Below are 24,268 nucleotides of genomic sequence, written 5' to 3' on the forward strand. Positions count from 1 at the left end.
CCAAGTCTAGAGTCTCTCATGGGTCCCTGTACGGCCTCCCATTGCTGCTGTCTCCATCGCCACACTCTGCTGCCATGTGCCACTTTCAGGTCTCTTCACACTGCTGGTGTGTTAAATTTTTTGACATAGGGTGCAGGCAGATTACGGGCCTCACATAGCTGCTGCCAGGCCCCTAATCTGCCATGGGCCCCTATAAACCGCCTCCTCATGCTGCTGCCAAGTCTAGAGTCTCTCATGGGTCCCTGTACGGCCTCCCATTGCTGCTGTCTCCATCGCCACACTCTGCTGCCATGTGCCACTTTCAGGTCTCTTCACACTGCTGGTGTGTTAAATTTTTTGACATAGGGTGCTGGCAGATTACGGGCCTCCCATTGCTGCTGCCAGACATGTAATCTGCCATGGGCCCCCGTACCGACTCCTCATGCTGTGACGTTGCAACAAGGTGTAATTCAACCCTACATATGTTAGACCGCCTTTACGAACAGCTAAAGGCCATCACAGATTTCCTGATGTTAAAAGCGGATAAAGGTACTCCCTGTGTAACTTAGATGTCAGCCATTGTCAGCTCATGTGTGACACCTGCGCTTGCTCAGGCCCTTTGAGGAGGCCACGCTATTCGTGAGTCGGCAGGACTATGGGATGAATGAGGTCAAATCGGCCATGGGCCCCCGTACCGCCTGTTCACGCTGATGCTGGTCCCACAGTGTGACCTGGGTCCCTGTACGGCCTCCCATTGCTTCCACTCTGCCATGTACCTCTTTGAAATCTCCTCACACTCCTGCGGTTGTCCATTTTGTCATAGGTTGCTGGCAGATTAGCGGCCTTCCATAGGTGCCGCCAGGCCCCATATCGACCATGGGCCCCCGTACCTCCTGGTCACGCTGCTGCTGAGCCCACAGTGTGACCTGGGTCCCTGTACGGCCTCCCATTGCTTCCACTCTGCCATGTGCCACTTTGAAATCTCCTCACACTCCTGCGGTTGTCCATTTTGTCATAGGTTGCTGGCAGATTACAGGCCTTCCATAGGTGCCACCAAGCCCCATATCGGCCATGGGCCCCCGTACCGCCTGGTCACGCTGCTGCTGGGCCCACAGTGTGACCTGGGTCCCTGTACCGCCTCCCATTGCTCCCACTCTGCCATGTGCCACTTTCAGGTCTCCTCACGCTCCTGCTGGTTTCCATTTTGTCATAGGTTGCTGTATGGCCTCCCATTGCTGCTGCCTCCACCGCCACACTGTGGCTCCAAACACTGGTTTTGGCCCCGTGACTGGCCAAAGGAGTGAAGTGTGCAGTGATTCTAAGATCGACGGCACTCATCTGCATGTCATACTGACAGACAGTATTATTTCTCTTCCCCAGCAGACTCCAAGGGCATTTAAATTAAAGGTACAGTGTTCTGCACTAATATTAAGTCTCTCTGAAGCCTAGAAACACCCTTTTTTAAGTTAAATTCACAGCGAATTTATTCGACTCGAATCGAATATTGTCCACGAATTCGCCGAATCAGTCGAATCGAATTTTTCATTTCTTCGCTCATCTCTAGTTACAATCTGTGTTGTTGTGAGGGCACTAATATGGCTACACTCTAAACCTTTATTAAAGTTTAAAAAAAAAACAAACGGAAGGGAGAAAATGCCTAAGGCAGGGGTGCTCATCTTTTTTGAAGAGTGAGGGCCACTTAAGTGATTTGGTAACCGGTCACAAACCACAATGAAATGGTTTAGAATTTAACATTTTTTTATTTCAATAGAATAATGAACATTTTCTTTCTGAAGTCACTGAATGCCAGCAGGAGGGAGAGGAGGAGAAGCTGGCTGCATGAGAAAAATGTAGAGGAACAGATCCTATATATGCCACCCCCCCCCCATCCAAATGTAAGATAGAATGTGACAGGGAGACCACACAGGCCCCCTGGAGCATGGGGCAGTGTTGCCATTGCGACTCCTGACGCTACACTACTGGTTTAGGGGGTGTGTGTGTGGTAAAAACATGGTCTCAACTATTGTGTTTTACCGCCCCCTAAACCTCAAATGTATACAAGCCCTTACTGTCCTGATCAGTGCAGCTCACCCACAGAAAAGCTGCAGGTGCACTGTGCTGCACCAGCAGGTCAGTGTGAAAGCAGCCTAATAGTTGTTAACCCTTTTACAGGTGCTAATATGTCCTTTGCAAAAGCGCAGTATATGTGTTGTTTCATACATGAACTGACACTTTTCCTCTTCCAAAAGTGCACTTGATATCACTCTGGGAAAGGAGCCAGCGCTACAGAGGAAGCATCGGCTTATGCGGCTCCTGCTCTCTCCATGGCCGCCTGCACCGACTCAATGCACTCTGATGCTCTGGGATGGCGAATCTGAAAGCCCAGACCACGATCAATGGGTTGCCAACCCCAGGCATGCGCTTCCCTGGTTTGAAGTTGAAGGCCACATCAGAGGGCTCTGAGGGCCACAGGTTGAGCACCCCTGGCCTAGGGCATTACCAGAGATTTATTATAAAAATGAAAATGTTGACAAAATGGCTACTCACAAAAGTAGAAGAAAAGAAGGCATTAAAACCATGAAGAAAAATCCAGTGTAGGAATTGCATAACCTGATGAGTAAAACTGTTGCGCTGGTGAGCTGTCATGTTTCAGGTGGCAAACCACCTTCATCAGAGCTTAGCTTATTGATGCCAGTCGCTGGATTGCTGGCCCTGTGTATTTGCTTCATCTAAACTGCATTCTATTATAACACTAACTAGCAAACATACATCTCAGCAGCAGAACTCGAAGTTATGAAACCCCTGAAAAGTGTTGGCTGTGCACTTTGTAATAAACTTTTTTTTTTTTTTTAACCACACTAATCATTTGACTGATCCTTACCTAAGCACAGCCTTACCATAGCAATTTCTTTACCTAAGCACAGCCAACTGTATGACACCAATTTCTAAATTAATGTTACAGACTGTAGAAGAAACAGTGTGGTGTCTTCTCCTTATTCCCCACCTGACAGAGAAGGAGAATCAGTAAAACAATGAGGTCGTCTGTGTGCTCACTCTGCTTTCTCCTCTTCCCAGCGTATTCTTTGTAAGGACGTCTGCATGGCACACACCAGAGTGGCTTTCAGCCTACCCCCATCCTCTCCCAGTCTGGGTGTAGCTCTATAGAAGATTGCAAGAAACTAATACCAAGTAAAATTCAAGTATTTACTTTAGTGCATTTGAAAAATACATATTAACTTTATTTATACATATTTTGCTGTAGTCATTTGTGTTTTTCATATATGTTCAGAGGTCAGCTTTAACTCTGTGTCTGAATCCACATCTTCTGTGCAGTATTCTTGGTTTCAAATATCAAGATCTTCCATGACAAAAGATATCAGTGCCAAAGCACCAGCACTGGAATCTACTGGTTCAATGTGACTGGCTGCTATGGCAGAACAAGGCTTTCTTCTTTCATTTTATAAACATAAATCTCATGGTGGACCTGTTATAATAATGTATAAAGTAATACATTCCATTTAAAAAAAGGCTCAAACTGAGTCTTCTAGATGTGAATGCCTTCAACACTATGTATTGCCTATAGCAACTAACTAGATTGTTACATTCTTTCCATAAATTATACCGGTTGAATAAAAGGGGAAATCTGAATGGCTGAAACAAGTAACACAAAAATTTCAGTGTTCTGACACATTTACATAGGAGGATTTTGCAAGGCCTTGTACATAACAGCCACATGCAAAGTTCATGGAAAGCTTTATCATTCCCATTAGGAACACTAAAAGAGGGAAAGCCAACGCAGAGGCCAAAGTTAAAAGAGTGTGAAATTAAAGTGGTTCTAATGGCTCATGGTTTTTTACCTTCATGCATAAAAAACTTCAGTGTGCAGCAGCTCCCCCCTAATACTTACCTGAGCCCCCTCTGGATCCAGCAATGTGCCTTGGCTGTCTGGGGACTGCTCACTGGCTGAGACAAATCACAGCCAGTGATCAATGAAAAGAGAGGGCAGAGCCGAGCCACGGGTCTGTGTGTAAATAGACATGCAGAGCAGCGGCTCGAGAGCGAGCCTGCTTGGGTGACCCAATAGCAAGCTGCTCGCTCCGGGGGGCACTAGGCAGGAGGGAGGGGCCAGGAGTGCTGGCAGGGGACCCAAGAAGAGAAGGATCGGGGCTGCTATGTGCAAAACCACTGCATAGAGCAGGTAAATATGACAAGTTTGTTATTTTTAAAGATATAAATTGCCTTCAATATCACTTTAACACAGTAAAGATTTAATAGCCAAATGGAGGTCAGCTAGATAAGTGAAGTGTGTATTTGATGGGTTGTTAAGGGCAACACTTAATCAGGTTGCAAAGAATGCACAATATACCATACACTGAAAACAGCCATTATTTCCCTATACTCTCCGCCTCAGACAGTACCAATGTTAATGAAAAAAAAAAAAGAGCACAGAAAAGCATTTCTTTGTGGTCCTTTACCATGTACATCTGATAGACATTCAGTAACTTGTAGCTGCACTAACCGCCTTACTTGGACAAAGATTATAGGCATTGGTAAATTGTCTTATTAACCAGCGGAGACAACATATTTTGGGAAAAGCAAACCATATTGAAAGGTTTTAGGAAGGAGGGATAAGCCTGAACCTCCTATTGTCAATGTGCTTTTCATTTGTGGGGAGAGAGAAGTAAGATGTTTGTAGATTTAAAGCGGAGTGGAATGTAAATGACTAACAACCACTGTCATGCATGAAAAAAACAATGTTAGATGGTGTTTTTCACATTTTCATACATGGTGGCTAAGAAAACTGCTGTTTCTTTACAATGGTAATAAGACTGAGTACACAATCCTTCCTAAATAAGTAACAGTTCATTTTTAGAATTGTCAACATTTAAAAACAGCTTCCAGGGACACACTGTTGTTGAGTCATTGCCTATGAACACAGTGGGGTTGACTTACTAAAGAACTGGAGAATGTTCACTTTTCAAAGTGAATTTTCACTTTATAGCAACTCACCAATCTAAATGAAAATTAAACGAAAATAAACACGCTCCTCCTTCAGTAAATCAACCCCAATGAGAGAGAAAACTTGACAAAGATTAAAAGTAACAACTGCCACCTTCTGAGTTCTGTAACTGTAGCCCTGCCTAGAAGAGTTGGCCAGCTGAAGTAGGGTTGCAAAGAGTGTAAAAAATGCTTTATAAGCATTTTTAAATAGAACTTGGGTCATTTAAGCAAAGCATTTAAAGAAATGTAGAAGCAGATGTTATTTTTACTGATAATTGCATGTCAAAACAGACATAAGATCCGAAGACAAAGCTGAATTTATATGCAAATGTAGATTTTTCCTGTGAAGATAGAGGGTGGCTGCTTATTGGCTTTAAGGGTAGGTAATCTTTCTTGTACAATGCTTTTATTGGTTTTGGAAGGTACTGGAAGACAAAGCTGACCTGCAAGATACAAACACTGCTCCTTGAAAGACAAAACAAGGTAATTGCGATGGGGGGAGGATGGGTAGCTTTTCTTGGCAGAATAGGGGGCAAAAGGTAAGTAAAAGGAGTTTCCTTACCTTAAATAAAGGCTGCCAACCAAGGTAAAGCTGAATATATACATACATACATATATATTTTTTTTTTGCATTCATAAAAGTATTCAGAACCCTTTCACTTTTCGTTTGTTTTGTAATGTTGCAGCGTGGCATACAGTTGTTTAGCTTCATTTGAAAACAGAATTTTAGAAATGTCTGTGAATTTATTGAAAAAAACTGAAATATCACATGCACAGTATTTAAGTATTCAGATCCTTTACTAAGAACTTTGTTGGAGCACTTCTTGCAGCAATTACAGCCTTGAGTCTTTTGGCTATGACGCGACAAGCCTTGCACACCTGGATTGGGGGATGCCATTCTTCTTTGCAAATCCGCTTAAACTCAGTCAGGTTGAATGGGAACCGTCAGTGGACAGCCATTTTCATGTCTCTTCAGAGATGTTAAATAGGGTTCAAGTCAGGGCTCTGGCTGGGCTACTCTAGGACATTCACAGATTGTCCCTAAACCACTCCTGTGTTGATTTGGCTGTGTGCTTAAGATCATTGTCATGTTTGATGTTGAATCTTTGGCCCAGCCTGAGGTCCTGAGCACTGAGCAGAGGCTTCCACCTAGCCACTCTGCCGCAAAGCCCAGATCTGTGGAAGGCTGCAGTGATGGTTGTCCTTCTTGAACTTTGCCCCATCTCCACACAGGATCTCTGGAGCTCAGTCAGAGGGACCATTGGGTTCTTGGTCACCTATCTTACTAAGGCCCTTCTCCACTGATTGCTCAGTTTGGCCGGCCGACCAGCTCTTGGAAGAGTCCCGGTTATGCCAAACCTCTTCCATTTGAGAATTATGGAGGCCACTGAGCTCTTGGAAACCTTCAATGCAGCAGAATTTTTTTGTAGCCTTCCCCAGATCTGTGCCTTGCAATAATCTTCCATTAACTGCATGGCTTTTGCTCTGATACAGTATGCATTGTCATCTCTGAGGCAGTTTACAGAGAGGTGTACCTTCCCAAATCATTTCAAATCAATTTAATTTACCACAGGTGGACTCCAATCAAGGAGGAGAAACATATCAGCAACAATTAAGAGAAATGGGAGGCACCTGATCTAAATCTCAAGTGTTGTTGCAAAAGGTCTGAATACTTATGCCAATGTGATATTTCAGTCTGAGCCATGTCATACATTTGCAAACATTTCTAAAATTCTGTTTTCACTTTGTCATTATGGGGTACTAAGTGTAGATTGAGAAGATAAAATGGATTTAAACAACTGTAGGCTGTAACATAGCAATATTGAAAAAAAGTAAAGGGGGCTGGACACTTTAGAAATGCGGACACACACACACATATATTTATATATGTATACATACTCCTGTACTGTAGTACTCAGACTGGAAGAGGGGAATCAGGTTCTGCTGTATGTACATGTGCTGAGAAGACGTGTGCTGTTGAAGGACAGAGCAGTGTGTGCAGAGGTGTAAACTGCTGCTGCACTGTACAATCATAGATTGGAAGCTGACCTGGCTTTAGTGCTGGACAGAAGCAGAGAAAAGTCAGGTCACCATGCTCACTGTGCAGTATGGTGGGGCTGTGTATATTACAGATCTGGGTAGAGAGGAATACAAATCCTTTGACAGATAAAATGGCACTCTTACATTTATTTCAATGGTGTGTTTAGTTGTTTGGAGCTCAGCTAAAATAGACAAATAAGGAGGTTCCAGTAGTGGTGCTAATCACAGTTTTGCAAGAAAAGCTGAGATTTGCATATAACTTTAATTTCTGGTATCTCTGGAACTAGTACACATCATTCCAAAATAAAGGTAAACTCTGTTTATGTATTTTTTTTTTCATCATATATCTACTTTGAAATGTCTAGGTTTGTGACAGGTTCGCTCAAATGCTATTGTTCTAGGAAACACTTATAAAAGCTAAAATAAGGAATTTAGCAATTTGTAGAACTGGAACATGGACAGCATAATAAATCTACAAGACCAGAACCATACTTCATTTTAATTAACAACGGCTCAGTTTGTTGTAATGCTGAAAACTGCAGACCTGCCTTTTTTCCCATGCAGCATAGTATCCAGAAAATTATCTATGGCAACTGTTTGTTCCTAATCTATATTGCCAAACTGCTGCAAATGTACTTGTTTATTTAATAAATCCTCTTGATGTCTTGATTTTTCTTCTCTGTTGGTTGAACTGGATGTGTCTTTTTTTCAACCAGATTAACTGTAACTATGAACATTATTATTCACGGGTGGTTGTTTGCATGGTAAAGGGCAGGTCTGACTTCAATTGTGGGCACAACCAAATCTGGATGTCTGAAACACTTTAGAGCAATCAGAGGATATGCAGCCACAAACCTCCAAATACCCTTCAAAGCAGTACAAAGGAAAGAAGAGAATATATTTATCCCCTAATATTAAGCACAATTAAGCAAAGAAAATGTTGAGGTTCAACTGCCTCTTAGAATAAGCATTTGCTCTGTAAAACAATGACTGAGGACAAATAACAGATGGGTTATGTGTGCATGAATAATTAACCAAAAAAATTTTTTTTTCCTGATCTGGTTTAATCTCACGGTAGAATATAAAAATAATTTTCCATACAAAATAATCTTTGTTTCCATGACATCATGATGGCGTGAGAATCAATAATTAAGTTCACGTGGAGCACACAGCAAAGCATCTCAGCGCCTTTCATCCCATCTTGGCTCCTTGAGGAGATCACAGAATGCTTGGACTGGGATTTCTATGAACCTGATGAGGAACTATAAGCTTCATAATGCCCAATATCATTATAATTGTAATTTGACATATGCGTATGTCTTTATATCCTGTAGTCTTTGAGCACACAGTATGCCATTTCATAAAAATGTTTCACTACCTCAGGTTTTTTGGGGATTTTAGAAGCATAACTTAAAGTTAGCTGCTCCCTGGTGTATAATTGTGACAAGGATTCCAAATTTTTCATTGCAAAAATAAATACAAATAAGATGCTGGTTTTATTAGTTCTATTTTAGTAGAGCTAGGAAGACAACTGGAGGCATAATTATGAGATAAAAATGTTACCCGATTCCTTACTCCATAAAGCTAGTCCAAAGAATAATGGTAGATTTGCTTGGCCTATGCTGAGGTCTGTAGACCTAATAAATCAGTTGCATCTTCAGTAGTTAGGACTAGGTAAAAGGAGAACAAGCATCAAAAGAAAAGGAGAGGGTAGAACTTAATCACAACAAACACTGACATCAGCATGGAGATCTGAAACTGTTATAGTAAGCAGTGTAGTACTGACTTACAAAGCCAACATCAGATCTCCATTAATCCAAATTATGAATGGAGGTTTGGGCGAGACACATGAGAATTTCAAGACAAGTCTCCACGTTTCCAGCTGCCCCTTTTTTGTTCACTGAGAACAGTAACTGCACTGACATCCAATGGGGCTGATTTATTAAAACTGGAGCGTGCAAAATCTGGTGCAGTTCTGCATAGAAACCATTCAGCTACCAGTTTTTTTTTTTTTCGTCAAAGCCTAATTGAACAAGCTGAAGTTAGAAGATGATTGGCTACCATGCACAGCTGCACCAGATTTTGTACTCTCCAGGTTTAGTAAATCAACCGCATTGTTTGCCCTCTGTATGCTGGAGATGTGACCATCCTAATGATGACTTTTTTTCACATCTTCTGGACTTGTTCATCTGTCTCTCAATTTTGTGATAAATGATGAGGTTCAGACTCACCTTCTGCTCGAACTGAGGGTGTGCTTACTGGGCTTAGTGAATGACCTTGCCCCTACTGTAGCAGAGAGAACATTTCTGGGATTGTCCTTTTTTATGCCTGAAAGTCCATTGCCATGCATTGGAAGAAACTGACCTCACCTTCATTTGCTTTCTGGAAATGCCTCATTAATCCTAATTTGCCTCTCCACCAAAATAGGTACGATCATAGGGGTAGAAAGAAAAAGTTCAATAAGGTCTGGTCCAGATGAATGAAGGAACCCTCTACGGAGGATGACTCAGGCCTTTGGTTTTTCACTTTCCTACACTCCCCCACCCCCTTTTTTTTTTTCCTCACTGTACCGCTTAGGTGTTGTGGACTGGATCATGAGCTATCATGGTAGAGGTTTATTTCTTGTTAGTTTTTTGTGTGTGGTATTACTGGCAACTGTTCCTGCATAGGTTAGGTTGTTGGAGTCTGTACACAATTTTGTTTTCTATGTGAAAATGCAATCAAGTAGAGTTGCAAAAAAAAAAAAAAAAAAAAAACTCCATTGCGTGCTCAATTAATTACTCTAGGTTCTACATATCTGTCACAGACAAAAACTGCAAGTGTGCAGATCTTGGATCTCCATGTCCATTTAAAAGGGCCTTGAAGGTAAATCTAAACCCAATCACGACAATATCAACATTTTGAATCTCTTTTTGTCTTGCTGACAACAGTTTTACCAGACAGAAAGTAAAGGAAAATTTGGAAATGCAAATAAAAATATGACAAGGCTTTTAACCTTACCTAACTCTACTCCTAAAAAGCAATTTTATTTTGGACTGTTTTGCTGTTGGAGAGTTCCATTCCCTTCCTGTATGATAAAAATAGTCAAAAGAACAGGAAGTGAGGAGAAATCTCTCTAGCAGTGTCCTGGGGTTACAATAAAAACAAAGGTTCTAATTAATTTGCTACATTATCCAACACTAAAAAATATGTGGCTTCAACATACTTTAAAGGGCCAGTGTCAAAAGGGCTTTTGTGTGCGTCATAACTGATTCTTCTCCCATACAAGTCTACGGTAATGTAAAAAGCTGCTGCAAGCAGGAGGAGGTCAATTGTAAATGCATCTGTAATAAATTCTGAAATTTAGAAACATCTTAAACTGATGTCAATAGCAAGCTGCATTTGTAGCTCAAAGCATAATGACACAGGCCCTACATCTGCAGCTTTTATCAAAATAATACATGGTGATTCTGCCATACAGGTCCATAATCAGGCACTTCCTCTTATGGTGTCCTTTTGCCCCACTTGCACCCGTTGGAAACTACCAGTGGTCATACCAACATACATTGCACAAGCATGGTCCATTACTGTCAATATTGATAGGTGAGGGGGTGGGGCATGCAAATCAGATCTGTGCCATTTACTCTTCCCATTATGAACATACAGCCAAAATTCCCAGGGCCTTCTGATCATCTCCTTTGCTTGAGTTTTCAGCCCCCTCTCCTATATGCCTACTCTGGTCTCATATTATGTCTACCAATGACCCCCCACTGAAACATTTTTTACACGTGTGTGTGTACATACATATATATATATTTACAACTAAAAATAAAAATAGAAAGAGATAGAAAATGCCTAGTGCATTATCTTAAAAAAAACCTTAACAAATAATAGTAAAACACTCCATTATACTCACAAAGAGAGAATGACCACAAGCATTAAACACAAAGTACCACCAGACGTATGTCAGTCAGATAGGCACAGCTGACACGTTTCAAGGGACATGCCCTCTTCCTCAGAGCTAGCCTAAACTCATGGGTTCCAACATTTATATGGACAGATAGTAAACACCCTCAATTAAACCACCCCCAATAGGGAGGAGGGATCAGAGTTAAGACTCCACCCAAGGATGGAAAAAAGAAAACTCAACAATTGTTGGACTGATCCAGGAAATCAACCCGACCACAACCACATACTGCTACTACTACTAATAATAAGACTACAGACACTGCCAAAATAAAAAATGATAAATAAAAAATGATGGATAAGACAAGGTGACTGCACACGGATATACTATCAGAAGCCAGAGGATTGCATGAGTACAAATACACTGTCAGCACCAGTAATATGGACTAGTATGAAAAGGGTTCTGATCCTATGTGCACCAGAAAACCTGTATAGGTTAAAGTAATAATCAAAGGACTCACCCTGTCCATTCCCTGCCAGGAAAGCGCCATCACTGTCCATCACAACTGCTTGTGAAGGCAATGTCTGCTGGTGCAGTTCACGCTGAGCGCAAAGGCGGAAGAGCCAAAACAGGTGGAACGCATGTTCTTTAGTGACAGCTTCCGGGACCGCTGATATGGAAGGCGTACTGAACGAACCCGCATCAACCAGATCGAATATTGCAGGATAAACACAGATGTAAAAAAAGAACAGGGCAGATCACACCCCAGCCATGAAGCACCAGGGCACAAACTGGACAGAAAAATAGGTGTAACATAACCAAAAGGTACAACATAATTTTAAAAATGTCACCATGAGAGTCCTTAGCTGTTATCAAATAACTATCTATTCCCATAGGGCCAATCATCGGACAAACTGATGGTGAACAGTAGCAGTTTATACCTCAAAAGGACAGAATACTTAAAAATATATATAATTTCATAATTATATAGAGGATTGAGAACCCCCAAAATATAAACTGTAATACAGCTAGCTCCTTATATATTTGGACACAGGCAAAATTTTCACACTTTTGGCTCTGTATGCCACCAGAATAAATTAAAACGAAACAATCCAAATGAATTTGAAGGGCAGACTTTCAATTTTATTGTAATTGGACAAATGAATATAACCATAAATAAAATGTTCATTTTTAATATTTGATTGAGAATCCTTTACTGGCAATGACTGTTTGAAGTCTGGAACCCATGGACATTACCAAAGACTGGGTTTCCTCCTTTATGATACTTTGCCAGGCTCTAACTGCAGCTGTCTTCGGTTGTTCTTTGTTTGTGGGTCTTTCTGCCTTTAGTTTTGCCTTCAGCAAGTGAAATGCATGCTCAATTGGGTTGAGATAAGGTGAATGACTCAGCCATTGCAGAATATTCCACTTCTTTCCCTTCAAAAGCTGCTGGGTTGCTTTTGCAGTGTGTTTTCGATCATTGTGTATCTGTACTATGAAGCGCCGTCCAATCAACTTTGCTGCATTTGTCTGAATCTGGGCTGACATTAAATCTCTAAACACTGCATTCATCCAGCTGCTTCTGTCACATGATCAATAAACACCAATGACCTAGTGCCACTGGAAGCCATGCATGCTCATGCTATCACACTGCCTCCACAATATTTTACAGATGACATTGTGTGCTTTGGATAATGAGCTGTTCCAAGCCTTCTCCACACTTTTTTCTTCCCGTCATTCTGGTACAGATTCATCTTAGTTTCATCTGTCCAAAGAATGCTTTTCCAGAACTGGTCTAACTTTTTTTAGATGTTTTTTGGTAAAGTCTAATCTGGCCTTTCTATTCTTCAGACTTATGAACAGTTTGCACCTTGTGGTGATCCCTCTGTATTTGCTCTTGTGAAGTCTTCTCTTGATTATAGACCTTGATAATGATACGCCTACCTCCCAGAGAGTGTCCTTCACTTGTCTGGATGCTGTGAATGGGTTTTTCTTTACCATAGAGAGGATCCTGTGATCATCCACCACTGTTGTCTTCCGTGGACGTCCATGCCTTTTTATGTTGCTGAGCTCATCAGTGTGTTCTTCTTTCCTCAGAATGTACCAGACTGTTGATTTGGCCACTCCTAACATTGTTGCTATCTCTCTGATGGATTTGTTTCATTTTTGAAGCCTTATTATGGCCTTTTTCACTTGCATGGACAGCTCCTTTGAACTCATGATGTAGGTTCACAGCAATAGATTCAAAATGCAAATACCACACTTAGAATCAACTCCAGACCTTTTACCTGCTTCATTGATGAAGAAATAACGGAGTAGCTCACACCTGGCCATGAAACAGCTTTTGATTCAATTGTCCAATTACTTTTGGTCTCTTGAAAGAGAAGGGATGGCTACTCTTAAGAGCTATAATTCCTAAACACTTCCTCCAGTTTGGATGTACATACCTTCAAATTAAACCTGAGAGTGTGCACTTTCCGCCCATATCCATTATATAACTATAGCTTGAATATGTTTTGGTAAATACCTGAAAAAAACTAAAATTGTGCCTGTGTCCAAATATATGTGGACCTAACTGTACATATGATTATACTAAATATTAAATTAAATGGTGCAAAATGGCACCCAATGTCAATGTCCGGGCTCAACCTCTAGATTACAGACTAAAAAACTAAACCCATATGAAACTGATACATAGACGCAGACAAACGTAGACAAACATAAATATATAGAGAGTATAAACCTCCTAGTTAATCATAGGAATAGTTAGGTGAGGCAGTATCCCCTAAGGTTCTACTCATTTTAAATAGATACATTGTACTTTTTGGCTAGAATACGACTTTTTAAAATCTTCATGCACAATGTCCTATGCAAGAAGAGCAAGCTGGTAAGAGAAAATGCACTGTGCATTCTACAAGAGAATAAACAAAGCAATAAATGAATTCCACTGTGTGTGTGAAATATTAAAAACTGATTTACACAAATATCGAAAAAGTTCAACAAAATCCAAAATCGAGGTGCTCTGTGAAAAGTATAAACACTCGTAAATACTTTAGTGATGACCCCACCTCCAAAGAGTGCACGCCCTTTTCCAGAAGCTTTAGACCTTCTGTTCACATCCCCTGATGACATCTGTTGGTGACAAAACGTGTGGGGTAGAGTTTGGTGTGCTGACGTCATTGTGCACGCCAGCTGTTGGCGCTCTTTGAGCTTTACATGCTGTTATATCTGTCTACAGCCCTGGCCAAAAGTTTTGAGAATGACACAAATATTAATTTTCACTAAATCTGCTGCCTTAGTTATTATGACGGCAATTTGCATATACTCCGGAAAGTTATTAAGAATGATCAGATGAATTGCAATTAATTGCAAAGTCCCTCTTTGCCATGAAAATGAACTTAATCCCAAAAAAACATTTCCACTGTATTTCAGGCCTGCCACAAAAGGACCAGCTGACATCATGTCAGTGATTCTCTCGTTAACACAGGTGTCAGTGGATGAGTACAAGGCTGGAGATCACTCTGTCATGATGACTGAGTTAGAAACAGACTGGAAGCTTTAAAAGGAGGGTGGTGCTTTGTCCATGATGTTTTTCCTGGAGAAAAGTGGCTTCTTTGCTACCCTTCCATGGTTAACAGAGGAAGAACAATGATTTCAACTGATATTCTGCAATAGTTACAGAGATTGGACTGCATCAGGGTAAAGTCCTTTTCTCTGATGAATTCCCTTTTCCGATTGTTTACGGCATCCATAAAACACCTTGTCCAGAGAAGAAAAGGTGAGCGCTATCAGTCTTGTGTCATGCCAACAGTAAAGTATCCTGAGACCATTCATGTGTGGGGTTGCTTCTCATCCAAGGGAGTGGGCTCACTCACAATATTGCCTAAGAACACAGCCATGAATAAAGAATGATACAAAAACATATACACCATAGTAACATCTGACAAAAAGATCTAAAAACACTGAAGCAGCAGACTTTGTGAAAATTAATATTTGTGTCATTCTCAAAACTTTTGGCCAGGTTTGTGAAAATTAACATTTGTGTCATTCTCAAAACATTTGGGAGTTGTATATGTAATTAGGGTTGTATATTGTGAGTATGGTACCTTTCAAAAATATATTAAAACTCTGTTAAAAGGTTTTACACTATCAATGCTGTCTCTTCCTTTCCCATGGCCCTTGTACTTTTTTACTGAGGAAATGCCATATCTAAGTGTCGGTTTTGGACCAAAAGGCATATTGAGTATTCCTTGATGTGGCAGATACATAGGATTACTTCTATGTGATTTTTTAAATTTTCAGAGGATCTAAAGGTTCTGGCAGAAGGCATTCATTCTTGGGAGGTGGTGGCATCAATGAAGTATTCATGAATGTTTATACCCTCATTTTTGGGTTTTGTTGGATTTTTCTTTGGACGTTTTTGGCATTTGTATATGTCAGTTTTTCATAATTCACACAATGTGGCACTGATGTATTGCTTTGTTTATTCTATTGTATTGTTGAGATATTTAAAGGAAATGTGCTGCACTATATTTATAGACAAGTTAACAGATGCATACTGATGCTAATTTATTTAGTCTCCCTGCAAGCCCCCTGTAAGCTTTAATGACTTCTGGCCATAAAAAGGTTCGAGAAAAGACCATCCCCTTAACAGCAGTCACAATAAAGCAAGATGCACCTGGAATCAATATCAACAATTAATGTTATATGATTGTTACCTGTCTCATCAATACACACACTGGAGTACCTTTTATTTTATTTTAAAATGTTTCAAAGAGATACTGAGAATGGAAATATTTCACCATTTTTGCATGAATTATTTTTGGGGGAGAAAACTGTAAAATATTATCCTTTAACATCTCCTGACAGATATCCATATGTACAACAAGAGAGGGAGGAAAATCACCTTGAATGATTTAAAATGTGCCCCATAATTGTCTCAATAAGGCAAGAGTTCCGGCATGAAGCATCGGCGTCAGCTACATTAAAGAATTGAAAATATCGGGATTATGTGAACATTTGGTTGGCATTATTCCCAGTGCACAAACCACTATAAAAATAAACTTTTTATAAAGGGATTTAGCCTATCGTAACAAGGGAAAATTTCTTCCTTTATAGAGAAGATTGAATTGCCGGATTCTGAAATCAGATGCAATGTTGAAGCAGCTACTTGCTTATCATCTGTCCATCTAGACTTAGCCTTCTCATCACACGGGACAGTTCCTATGTCTTAAGCTGAAAGTCGGTCCAGGACTTTTTACAGTCACATTTCAAAGAGAATCAGACACAAGCTTGACTCTTGGGTGTGAAAGGAAACAAATTTTCTCATATGTGATTTTAATAGTAAAGATTTCCTTTGATCTTCCTGGTACAGAGAATAAAGGGACACAGGAAAATCTGGGCACCTTACACAGGATATGGAGATAGCAGAGGTAATTGGAAACATAATCATGTCACCTGGGAGTTAAGTGGTCGCAGAAAGTTTGGATTTCCACATTTACACACAAAGGAACGTGAACAGGCTTATATACTACATACAGGGTGGGGAGTGAGGGGTAGTATAAGTAACTCAGCCCTGATGTCTTGGAATAGGAAAACTTAAAAGGAATGTGTCAGAATGGAAATTTGGGAGTTGCCACTGGTGACTTGATTTTAATGGTGAAAGCTTTCCAGCTGCCTTTTTTTATTCTTCCTTCTTCTGGTTGGTGTTTCACTGACCCAGAACAAGTATGTGCATATTAGTTGTCCAATACCTGTTATAAACATGCATGGTCCTGGTCATTGACTCACCAAGTAGTGATACAAAGATAGCCTTGATGCATGGACACTGTGGGGTCTATTTACAGAGCATAGTATGACAATATATTTACTGGAGGTGACTCTAGTAAGTCTCTGTCATTTAAAACACATATACCTGCAGTAAATTGGTGAGTGCCAGATTCACTGTTTTATAAGTATGCCTCTATATGTCCAAATGCTTGTGGACACCTGACCAAAACAACTACAGTATGTCAGCTCATTAGTCATCCCATCCCAATCAAGGTGCATAAAGTCCAACACATAGCCATACAGTATCCATTGACAAAGGCTAGCATACATAGATATTTTGGACAATGGAACCCCATCCCTAAAGACATGGTTTGATGGGTTTACTGTGAAGAAACATAAGTGGCCTACAGAGAGCCCTGATCTCAACCCTACTGAGCAGCTTTGGGATGAATTGCAGTGTGGACTGCAAGCCAGGTTTGCTTGTTCAACATCAGTACCTGACCTCACAAATGAATAAATGGCATACAATTCACACAAATTCTTGTAGAAGCAGATATATCCACAAAGAGGAGTGGGATGGAGGGAAAATTTGGCCAAACATTTGGTCCCAGAGAGTAGCAAAAACAAGTACGTGACAGCAGCATTGATATTTCAATAATTAGATTTTCCTTTAAAATGGTATTTTTATCACATGAAATCAAAACATTAGATGATTTATCGGGTAATAAATGTGGGTTTACACACAGTTATCTTTTGTCCAATATCACGGAATCTATAATTGGGGTCATTTTTTCAGATGATAGAGCAATATGGATGAAGCGTTCTATACTTGTTTGGCATTTATTGATAATTTAGGATGACCAGATATTTGCAAAAACTGTGACCAATCCCTGTACCACTTAAAAATAATTAGGACCCATAACTACTTCACTATTGCTGTACATTTAAGAACAGCTAAGTAGTGAACGTTTATAAACGGCATGTGAGAAAACACGCTCAGGCCGCCACTGTGCCCAATAATGTCTGTGATCTGAGCCCTCATTGGACAGCTCTGAACACAGGCACAGTGTACAGAGCCAATCCGAACAGCTAGGTACCTTGTGATGACTGTGATGATCAGTCACAAAGGTCACAAATGTAAACAGTACTAATGTCCACATCTGATAGCCCTCCCTTTTCTTGCACAGTGGCGGAGGGGGAAGGGTGACATTTTAGCAATGCGATTACATGAATGAAGGAATCTGGCAAAACAGATTCAATGGTGAGGGGTTTTAACTGTTGGGAAAAAAATGAGATCACATTGGAGTGTCTGGTTTCCAAAAGAGGTAATTTTGGGGGTGTTCATAATTTCCTGGTATTTTTGTTTGACAGTACTTAATAGGGGAACTGTTTTTCCCCAATTTTTTATAGTTAAAAAAAAAAATATAAGAAAATGGTTAATAAATACCAACCAATGAAAGCTTTATCTGTCTCTAAATAAATACACACATACGCTCATTCAGCTACACTGCTGCATGACAGAGTAACTGTCAGTCAAATAATCACAGCACTGAAAAATGGCATGGTAATGAAGGGGTATTACAGACTGGTACTCAAGTGATTAAGGAATACTACCCAAACCAAAAACAATTAAATGTATGTTTTGAAGCTCTTACAAAATTTTTAGTATGCATTTCCATAAAACAAAAAATGGATCCTACAACTCTTGGTTCCACTTTGATCTGTCTTCAATCAGATAACTTGCTACTACAGATGAAGAAATTAGAACAATGAGTACGGTAAGGCCCATGGTTCTTAGTAAGGGATCTGCACATGTGCAAGTGTATCCATCTGCCCATCAACCCTCATACATTGACAGCAAATGCATTGTTTTCTCTAGCTCCTGTGTTGTTGTTTTCTAACAGAGATCTCGTGAAAACTGTGCAAGTGATGCTCATGCTTAGAAATCTCTGTAGTTGCCATACTTATAATGATTACTTCTAGTAGATCTAGTACCTTATTGAATGACATTGTTTGTTAAAGCACTACGTATCATAAGTTGTTTTCACCTTTTTTTTATCATTTGTTGCTTCTGTTTACACACATGCATTCCAGTGATGGCTGAATAGCATTTCTTAGAATGGGTTTCCTAATGCTAAAAACTGAGGACTATGCCTGCATAATTAAGAGTTCTTGCATGGCACGACCACTTACTGTTATCTCACATATATATTCTTATTATTATAGCCAAATTTACCATCCTAACTCCTCCTACAGTTTTTACACTACATAGACAGTAATATACCGAAACGTGCAGATTGTTTCCGATTGGTGTGCTATTACTTTGTGGAACGTTTCGCCGAATGGTTCACAAAATATCGCCGTTTTTGTGGTGAAATTGGTCCCATAAGAATGAATGGCGGAATGTTCAAAACTAGAGTGGGAGCTGACAAAAGCTAGAGTGTGAGCTGAAAAATCAGGACATTATTTCTAAACTGCCATCACTCCCTCATTTTCAAGCCCACCTACACATCTTATATCAAAACGTTCAGCTACCCCTGCTGCCACTAAAAATGTCCACGGCTAAGGCATAGTCCTGATAGTTTTCACACTATGACCATTTGCTTGCAACTCACGCAGCCCATTGACCTTTTCACAGTTACTCCAGCCACTCCAACCACACAACAGTTACTCAAGCCACGCCACCCAGTTACTCCGCCCACTCCACCACCTCCTTATAGACTACTGGTGGAGGCAAGAACACTTCACACAATTTCCCCAGAAATTGTAGCTTTTCTAGTTTGTACTAATATTGGTAGTTTAAGTCCCATGAGACACTTGTGTATTTCTGAAGCAAATTGGTAGATAGTGAAAGAATGTTGTCACCCTATAATAAGCCTGCACAAGGATCATCATCACCAGCCATTATTTTAATGAAATATGTACATTTAAACAAAGAAAATTACTTTTAAAAGTGCATTATCATGAGATAATATAAGATTTCAGTTGATGGGTTTAGATGCATTTAAAATTCATGCCACTTGATTATTTCTGCTGCAGAACTGGCTATATAGATTTACAATGAAATCAGCCTGTGTGTGAAAGCAGCTCTTCCAAAAGGACTTAATGTCAACTTGATCACACCCTTGCAAAAGTGCTTCTTCATATGACATGAACAGCGCATGTCAGAAGATCTCTATATACTCTTTAATGTGTGGTTTGTACATAATTTGAAAATTGCAGGAAACTTTCCAATCTCCCTGTGTGATGTGCCGACATTCAGCCCTAACCTAACAACTGTTCTCACAACTAGCACAATCAAAAAGACAGAAGGGCTGTTTAGCCTTCATGTATGGGTAGTGTTAGGGACATTAGACAGGACAGGAAGTTATGTGAAGATGCTTTGTCTAAAGTAAACTGTACAGTAGATGAAAATAATTTATTTTAATACTGCTAAATACATAATGAACATAGATCACCTCATATTGCTTACTTCCAGTATATGGTTACAATCTAGCAATGACATCCATGTGGAGCTTCCATAGCAAACCATGTTTTTAATTTACTGGACATAATTTCTTTCAATTTCATCCTTTGATGCAGCTAAACTTCCCATCCATTCTCTGATTGGGAAACATTTTGATTAATTCCACTGATTCACAATTCACAGCCTCTTCCACTTATATGCTTAATTTACATCAGAATCCAGTAGCATGACCACTGATTCAATTATCATCTTTCACATTTCATGTTTGCTAGGAAATGTGCAGTAGACTCATTACCCTCTGCTTTACATTCATTTTGCGTTCTAACATCAGCTTTTCAGAATTCATGTATCATTTCACCTTTTTTTGTTCATTTCTGTCCCCATCATGGAATCTCATCCAGTATGGGGAACATCCCTATGAATAAGCCAAACTCTGAAAAATGGAAAACGGGTCACTTTTGAAATATCTAATTATTCAGTTTACTTTTAGCATTTCTAACAAGCTTAATTAGCAAACATGCCAGTTTTCAAAGCTATATTGTTACAAAGAAACTGCTGGCACATGGGTCAATGTTGTTCATTTCAAAATATCCCTCCTACAGACCTCTGTTCTAATTCAGACTTACAATTCACTAATCATAACTAGTAATGACACCTCCTTCCTACAATAAACTCTAAGGTGCTACACATGCTCTTGCCTCTTTCCCAGTTCAGACGCTGAAGTGGTATATAAAAGGTATGTCTGTGAACATACATTGGAGCCCAGACCCACAGATCTATGCTGGAACTATGAAAAAAGCCCCCAAAATACCATTTTTTATCACAAAATGTGTATTGGCAAATTTTCCTACAAAAACTTCACAAAAGAGTGCAGTACACAAAGATGCTTTATCACCTGTCCTGTAGCAGATTCTGTATGGGAACATACAGAAAATACATTTAGATCAGTGAGAGTGGTAGGTCATTTGAAAACCTCTTTTAAAGTGTTACTAAACCCACAACAGTAAAATCAGTGTGTATATGCAGTAAAGCATGCTTGTTATATTCACTGTAGAACCTAAGGATTTAATCCTGTTTGATCCTATCATCTCTGATCCTCCCCTACTTCTACTGTCCCCAATCCATCTGTTGATTGTACAGAGCTCTAGGAGATACTCTGCACAGGCTCAGTTCAGTGTGTATTGCTAGAGATTTTTTTTTCCTTGTGTGTGCTGTAACCAGCACACTGCTGGACACTGATAGAAGTCACAAGACTGCTATATGCTGCTGATTAGAAAAGGTATTTAGCAGTTTATATTTACTAAAATAATTTCCATGTTCTGTGTACTGTGGGAGACCAGATATAGTGAATGCAGGTTCTGGGTAACACTTTAAGATGTGGCATGTCAGGACTCTGGGAAATGCCTGCTAGGACCTTAGGCAGCAGTGAGGGTTCAGCGGGGGATTTAACTCCGTTATACTCTATACAAAATAAATGGTATGTTTTATCAATAGTATGCATGTAAATGTAGTAAGAGAAAGGACATAAAAGGATAGGTTCACCTTTGAGAACATGTTACATGTTTCACCCATTTTTAGGGTTGAACATGTAACATGTTCCCACCGCTGCAGCCATTGCCTGATCCCCCCTCTTCCTGTGACAGCAGTATGGGGAGAAGTTCCCCGAACTAGCTGTCAGTTTTTTAAAACAGCGTGGCCATGTGGGGCTCAATCCACAAGACTGTGTCATTCATTCACAGAGTTCTGTGAATAAATAAAGTCCCGACAGCCTTTGCAGCTGTCAGGTTGTAGATCTCAATTAACTACCACAGAGCTGTTGAGTGCTGTGGTAGTTCACTGAGTCTTCCTGTCAGACTGTATCTGCTTGCCTGTACAACATGTACGGGCGCACAGATACACCAACAGTTTTCAGGAGTCCTTAATGGCACCAGCAATCTGCTGAAAACTTGTGCAATGCTTTCCAGGCTCAAAAAAAAAAAAAAAAAAAAGTAAATGCATATATTTTTACCTGCAAAAAAATTGGCATTTATTATATTCTATATTAAAAAAAAAAGCGAACTTATCCTTTAAATGAAGTTACTAAGCTCCTGTCCAAATTGGCCCTAGTGTGTATATATGTCTGTGAGATCGGGACCATAGATTGTAAGCTTCTTGAGGGCAGGGACAGATATGAATGTACAGTATGTAAAGTGCTGTGTAAAATATCAGCGCTATATAAATACATGTAACAAATTAAGATAAACAAATAAATAAATGTGACACTCTCAAGAGAAAGAATAGGGGTTGCCAATGCTGGCCCCTTTTTGAAAATGCTTGTTGCCTAGCTGGATCTGTCCTTAACACTCTGCAATCACAGACTCAGACACTGCATACTATAAACAACGTCAGTATTTGTCATAGACTCAACAAGCATTGAAGCCAAAGCATCAGCATGACAGCTCCAGAACAAACATGCTCCATAGGAGTGGTCAGCAATAGCAGTCCCCCATACTTTTCTCTTGACAGAGTCACCTTAATAGGTATGTATAACTAATTCTCATCTTTTATCAACAATATTAAACATACGATTTTAGCTCAAAAACTGTGCTCAGCTGGGAGATCAAGAACCTTAATGTAGGCTTTCCATTCACCCAACATAGACAGACTTCAGAAAATAATTTTTTTTAAATAAATGTTTATATAGTAATTCACAATGTCAGGCAGAGCCTTTTGGCATTTCATAGCTTTTAGCTTCCAGCCATCTTCTCTTTCAGGGCAAACTCTTAGCTTGGATTTAAACCCCCGGACTACAACACCTAGGATTTCCAGGGCTACATTTATACAGATATTGTTCGGTTATATAATAATCCAGTATGACAATGATAACAATAGCAGCAATCGGGATCTAGCACATGAAAGATAAGCTATAGAAATATTTAAACAAAGGAAACAACTCAAGTTGGGTGCCATCACTGCCCAGGTGATCCTGCCAACCTAGGAAAGCACCTTTGTGGAGTACGCAGAAATACATACAGTGCTTGAGAAATTAATTTATAATAATATTTCCTATATGTTTAAGAAATATGTCTGTGTTCATACACTTGTATCATGAGTTCTAGTAGTTGAGCTATGGTTATAATCTTGAGTGAGAGCACATGTTTGGGGCATTACAGGTATATTCATTGTTCAGCTTATGCTTACAGGTATCAAGTTCGTTTCCATTTCTAGTTAATAAATTCCACTTGGGCGAGATAAAACACTTCTCAGAGTAGAAAAGGCCACAGGGTCGAAATATGGTGTGAGACATACAATCAGCTAGTGACAGGAGACATAACTGAGTGATTCTTATCTACTGTCTATCATCACCCAGGACTCATTACATCATGCATTACAGAAAACGCATAGCTCAGGAAAAAAAAAAATTGGGACTCTAAAATTTACAACATGCTCAATGTGTTTTCTTAATTCCACACAATAAAATAACAATTCCACAAAATAAATGTGCAAAAAAGTAAATTCTATCAAACCAGCACAACCACTGTCCTGTGTGTCCGAGGAGACCCTTAGCTTCCAAAATGAACTAGGAATACAAATGTTAGTTATGGCAAACTGTTCAAATTATCTTACATCTCATTTTTATACATAAGTTTCAAGATTCAACTCTTTGTCTTCTTACAGGAGAAACATAACAGAAGCATGAGCATTAGGACTATGGAACATTGGCAGTTAGCTTGGTTTTCATTCAAAGCAAATATTCTGGCATCCTTTGTGTGTGAAGGCCAAGTTAAAAATAACAGGTACACAGTACATAAACGTAATTTATCAACTGCCCAATTTTACAGGGAATATTTATTTTATAGGAAGCTAATCCTAGTTTACATGTCCTGGGAACCATATTTTAGGCTCCAGCCTTTTCCATGTTTTTTCCTATACCTTTAGCAGGTCACTAAGTGGTTTATTCAACATTGCCCGCTCAAAGCCGCTGTGGTCTTAACCAAGATATGGGAAACCAGGAACATTCAGCTAAAAAAAAAAAAAAAAAAAAAAAGATGTGTGTGTCTCACAAGGCAAGCCTTTTGCACACCAAAGCTTTAGAACTTGCCTCAAGTGTTTTCCTTTTTAATACAGCCAATACAAGGACTACATTA

General features: G+C 39.8%; 1 protein-coding gene across 1 annotated transcript in view; it reads right to left on the reverse strand.

The window, feature by feature from the left end:
• Nucleotides 1–24,268, reverse strand: part of VPS13B (vacuolar protein sorting 13 homolog B) — a 1,305,797-nt gene that overhangs the window by 638,035 nt on the left and 643,494 nt on the right. The gene's annotated exons all lie outside the window — the stretch shown is intronic.

This window comes from Staurois parvus, unplaced genomic scaffold (assembly GCF_062004578.1).
Source record: "Staurois parvus isolate SC_StPar_1 unplaced genomic scaffold, SC_StPar_1.0 ptg000052l, whole genome shotgun sequence".
In the NCBI taxonomy this organism is placed as follows: Eukaryota; Metazoa; Chordata; class Amphibia; order Anura; family Ranidae; genus Staurois; species Staurois parvus.